Source organism: Doryrhamphus excisus, unplaced genomic scaffold (assembly GCF_037039965.1).
Source record: "Doryrhamphus excisus strain RoL-2023G ecotype Guam unplaced genomic scaffold, RoL_Dexc_Guam_v1.1 HiC_scaffold_29, whole genome shotgun sequence".
Classification (NCBI taxonomy): domain Eukaryota; kingdom Metazoa; phylum Chordata; class Actinopteri; order Syngnathiformes; family Syngnathidae; genus Doryrhamphus; species Doryrhamphus excisus.
The window spans coordinates 167,501-172,500 of NW_027621867.1; positions in this window are offsets into that span (position 1 = coordinate 167,501).

Here is a 5,000-nt window from a genome sequence, read left to right on the forward strand (position 1 = left end):
TAAAAGCGCACCCGACAGGCCTGGAGCCCCGAGGCGGCCTGGAGGTGCGGCCAAACGCCGCTGCAAGCTCCAGTAGAGTACCCAGTGTGTCAAGAAAAGGGGGGAAAAAGTGACAAAGTCCCAACGGGGCCAGTTTAAAAGCGCACCCGACAGGCCTGGAGCCCCTAGGCGGCCTGGAGGTGCGGCCAAACGCCGCTGCAAGCTCCAGTAGAGTACCCAGTGTGTCAAGAAAAGGGGGGAAAAAGTGACAAAGTCCCAACGGGGCGAGTTTAAAAGCGCACCCGACAGGCCTGGAGCCCCGAGGCGGCCTGGAGGTGCGGCCAAACGCCGCTGCAAGCTCCAGTAGAGTACCCAGTGTGTCAAGAAAAGAGGGGGAAAAGTGACAGAGTCCCAACGGGGCCAGTTTAAAAGCGCACCCGACAGGCCTGGAGCCCCTAGGCGGCCTGGAGGTGCGGCCAAACGCCGCTGCAAGCTCCAGTAGAGTACCCAGTGTGTCAAGAAAAGAGGGGGAAAAGTGACAAAGTCCCAACGGGGCCAGTTTAAAAGCGCACCCGACAGGCCTGGAGCCCCGAGGCGGCCTGGAGGTGCGGCCAAACGCCGCTGCAAGCTCCAGTAGAGTACCCAGTGTGTCAAGAAAAGGGGGGAAAAAGTGACAAAGTCCCAACGGGGCCAGTTTAAAAGCGCACCCGACAGGCCTGGAGCCCCTAGGCGGCCTGGAGGTGCGCCCAAACGCCGCTGCAAGCTCCAGTAGAGTACCCAGTGTGTCAAGAAAAGGGGGGAAAAAGTGACAAAGTCCCAACGGGGCGAGTTTAAAAGCGCACCCGACAGGCCTGGAGCCCCGAGGCGGCCTGGAGGTGCGGCCAAACGCCGCTGCAAGCTCCAGTAGAGTACCCAGTGTGTCAAGAAAAGAGGGGGAAAAGTGACAGAGTCCCAACGGGGCCAGTTTAAAAGCGCACCCGACAGGCCTGGAGCCCCTAGGCGGCCTGGAGGTGCGGCCAAACGCCGCTGCAAGCTCCAGTAGAGTACCCAGTGTGTCAAGAAAAGGGGGGAAAAAGTGACAAAGTCCCAACGGGGCCAGTTTAAAAGCGCACCCGACAGGCCTGGAGCCCCTAGGCGGCCTGGAGGTGCGCCCAAACGCCGCTGCAAGCTCCAGTAGAGTACCCAGTGTGTCAAGAAAAGGGGGGAAAAAGTGACAAAGTCCCAACGGGGCGAGTTTAAAAGCGCACCCGACAGGCCTGGAGCCCCTAGGCGGCCTGGAGGTGCGACCAAACGCCGCTGCAAGCTCCAGTAGAGTACCCAGTGTGTCAAGAAAAGAGGGGGAAAAGTGACAAAGTCCCAACGGGGCCAGTTTAAAAGCGCACCCGACAGGCCTGGAGCCCCGAGGCGGCCTGGAGGTGCGGCCAAACGCCGCTGCAAGCTCCAGTAGAGTACCCAGTGTGTCAAGAAAAGGGGGGAAAAAGTGACAAAGTCCCAACGGGGCCAGTTTAAAAGCGCACCCGACAGGCCTGGAGCCCCTAGGCGGCCTGGAGGTGCGCCCAAACGCCGCTGCAAGCTCCAGTAGAGTACCCAGTGTGTCAAGAAAAGGGGGGAAAAAGTGACAAAGTCCCAACGGGGCGAGTTTAAAAGCGCACCCGACAGGCCTGGAGCCCCGAGGCGGCCTGGAGGTGCGGCCAAACGCCGCTGCAAGCTCCAGTAGAGTACCCAGTGTGTCAAGAAAAGAGGGGGAAAAGTGACAGAGTCCCAACGGGGCCAGTTTAAAAGCGCACCCGACAGGCCTGGAGCCCCTAGGCGGCCTGGAGGTGCGGCCAAACGCCGCTGCAAGCTCCAGTAGAGTACCCAGTGTGTCAAGAAAAGGGGGGAAAAAGTGACAAAGTCCCAACGGGGCCAGTTTAAAAGCGCACCCGACAGGCCTGGAGCCCCTAGGCGGCCTGGAGGTGCGACCAAACGCCGCTGCAAGCTCCAGTAGAGTACCCAGTGTGTCAAGAAAAGGGGGGGAAAAGTGACAAAGTCCCAACGGGGCGAGTTTAAAAGCGCACCCGACAGGCCTGGAGCCCCTAGGCGGCCTGGAGGTGCGGCCAAACGCCGCTGCAAGCTCCAGTAGAGTACCCAGTGTGTCAAGAAAAGGGGGGAAAAAGTGACAAAGTCCCAACGGGGCGAGTTTAAAAGCGCACCCGACAGGCCTGGAGCCCCGAGGCGGCCTGGAGGTGCGGCCAAACGCCGCTGCAAGCTCCAGTAGAGTACCCAGTGTGTCAAGAAAAGAGGGGGAAAAGTGACAAAGTCCCAACGGGGCCAGTTTAAAAGCGCACCCGACAGGCCTGGAGCCCCGAGGCGGCCTGGAGGTGCGGCCAAACGCCGCTGCAAGCTCCAGTAGAGTACCCAGTGTGTCAAGAAAAGGGGGGAAAAAGTGACAAAGTCCCAACGGGGCCAGTTTAAAAGCGCACCCGACAGGCCTGGAGCCCCTAGGCGGCCTGGAGGTGCGCCCAAACGCCGCTGCAAGCTCCAGTAGAGTACCCAGTGTGTCAAGAAAAGGGGGGAAAAAGTGACAAAGTCCCAACGGGGCGAGTTTAAAAGCGCACCCGACAGGCCTGGAGCCCCGAGGCGGCCTGGAGGTGCGGCCAAACGCCGCTGCAAGCTCCAGTAGAGTACCCAGTGTGTCAAGAAAAGGGGGGGAAAAGTGACAAAGTCCCAACGGGGCCAGTTTAAAAGCGCACCCGACAGGCCTGGAGCCCCTAGGCGGCCTGGAGGTGCGACCAAACGCCGCTGCAAGCTCCAGTAGAGTACCCAGTGTGTCAAGAAAAGGGGGGGAAAAGTGACAAAGTCCCGACGGGGCCAGTTTAAAAGCGCACCCGACAGGCCTGGAGCCTCGAGGCGGCTTTAAATTGCCGGGAAATGCGACGTGGAGTGTCGCTGTCCAGCCTTCGGTGCTGAACCGCAAGCCCGCCGAGCGAATGAACACGACGCACGGACGGCCGGTGGCACGCCATAGAGCGGTTTAAAATAAAAGAGGGACGGCCGGAAGCCCCTCCGGCCCCGCTGTAAAGTTTGTGAAAACGAGGGCGGGACCCCCGGCGCACTAAAGCGGCTCGGTGTTGCGGGGAGAGCCGCTGCAAAGTGTGTGAATTTCACGCGGGAGGCTGGCGGCTCGCTGCCCGCGCTGCCCTGCTTTGAAACACGCTGCAAAGTGTATGAAATGACGGCGGGGGGGCCAGCGGGAGGCTTGCGGGAGGAAGGCCGCTCGCTGGCCGCGCTGCCCTGCTTTGAAACACGCTGCAAAGTGTACGAAATGACGGCGGGGGGCCAGCGGGAGGCTTGCGGGAGGAAGGCCGCTCGCTGGCCGCGCTGCCCTGCTTTGAAACACGCTGCAAAGTGTACGAAATGACGGCGGGGGGCCAGCGGGAGGCTTGCGGGAGGAAGGCCGCTCGTTGGCCGCGCTGCCCTGCTTTGAAACACGCTGCAAAGTGTATGAAATGACGGCGGGGGGCCAGCGGGAGGCTTGCGGGAGGAAGGCCCCTCGCTGCCCGCAATGCCCTGCTTTGAAACACGCTGCAAAGTGTACGAAATGACGGCGGGGGGCCAGCGGGAGGCTTGCGGGAGGAAGGCCGCTCGCTGGCCGCGCTGCCCTGCTTTGAAACACGCTGCAAAGTGTATGAAATGACGGCGGGGGGCCAGCGGGAGGCTTGCGGGACGAAGGCCCCTCGCTGCCCGCAATGCCCTGCTTTGAAACACGCTGCAAAGTGTACGAAATGACGGCGGGGGGGCCAGCGGGAGGCTTGCGGGAGGAAGGCCGCTCGCTGGCCGCGCTGCCCTGCTTTGAAACACGCTGCAAAGTGTACGAAATGACGGCGGGGGGGCCAGCGGGAGGCTTGCGGGAGGAAGGCCCCTCGCTGCCCGCAATGCCCTGCTTTGAAACACGCTGCAAAGTGTACGAAATGACGGCGGGGGGCCAGCGGGAGGCTTGCGGGAGGAAGGCCGCTCGCTGGCCGCGCTGCCCTGCTTTGAAACACGCTGCAAAGTGTATGAGATGACGGCGGGGGGGCCAGCGGGAGGAAGGCCGCTCGCTGGCCGCGCTGCCCTGCTTCGAAACCCCGCTGCAAAGTGTATGAAATGACGGCGTCATTGACGGGTCAATGGGGGGAAAATGTTTGAAAATGTGACAGAGTGTCAAATGAATGGCGGTCAACGGGGGAAAAAAATGTTGGAAAATATGACAGAGTGTCAAATGAATGGCGGTCAATGGGGGGAAAAATGTTTGAAAATATGACAGAGTGTCAAATGAATGGCGGTCAATGGGGGAAAAATGTTTGAAAATATGACAGAGTGTCAAATGAATGGCGGTCAATGAGTGTTTTGGTCAACCAGGGATTTTCGCTTAGACGGGAGAAGGTAAAACAGCCGAGAGGGGGGGGGGGGATACCTTACCTTCTCCCGTATATGCGAAATTACCTGGTTCACCAAAACACCTCATGCACGATTTGAGAAACCGACTTTTTAGAAACCTTGACTACCAGGGTTTAGACCGAGAAAACGTGCTTTTTGAGGCCGATTTTGAAGCACTGAAACACGGACTGATGCCGGCGAGGGCCGCTCCTCTGGTTCCTTTTTCGAGTGAGAATTTTTCCAAGTTCTCCTCCGCAGCTCACGCCGAGGCTGCGCGTATGATGTGTTCGACAGGCGAGCGCCTTCACCGGCCTCGCGCGGCGGCTTCGCCCCGCCGTACACGCCGGTTCTCCCGCTTCACCGTTGGCCGGGCGTGGCTCACAGCCGAGAGGGCGGCTGTTGATATGATGTGTCCGACGAGCGAGCGCCTTCCCCGGCCTCGCGCGGCGTCTCACAGCCGAGAGGGCGGCTGTTGATAAGACGTGTCCGACGAGCGAGCGCCTTCACCGGCCTCGCGTGGCGGCTTCGCCCCGCCCCACCACGCCGGTTCAGCATCGGACGAGCGTGGATCACAGCCGAGAGGGCGGCTGTTGATATGATGTGTCCGACGAGCGAGCGCCTTC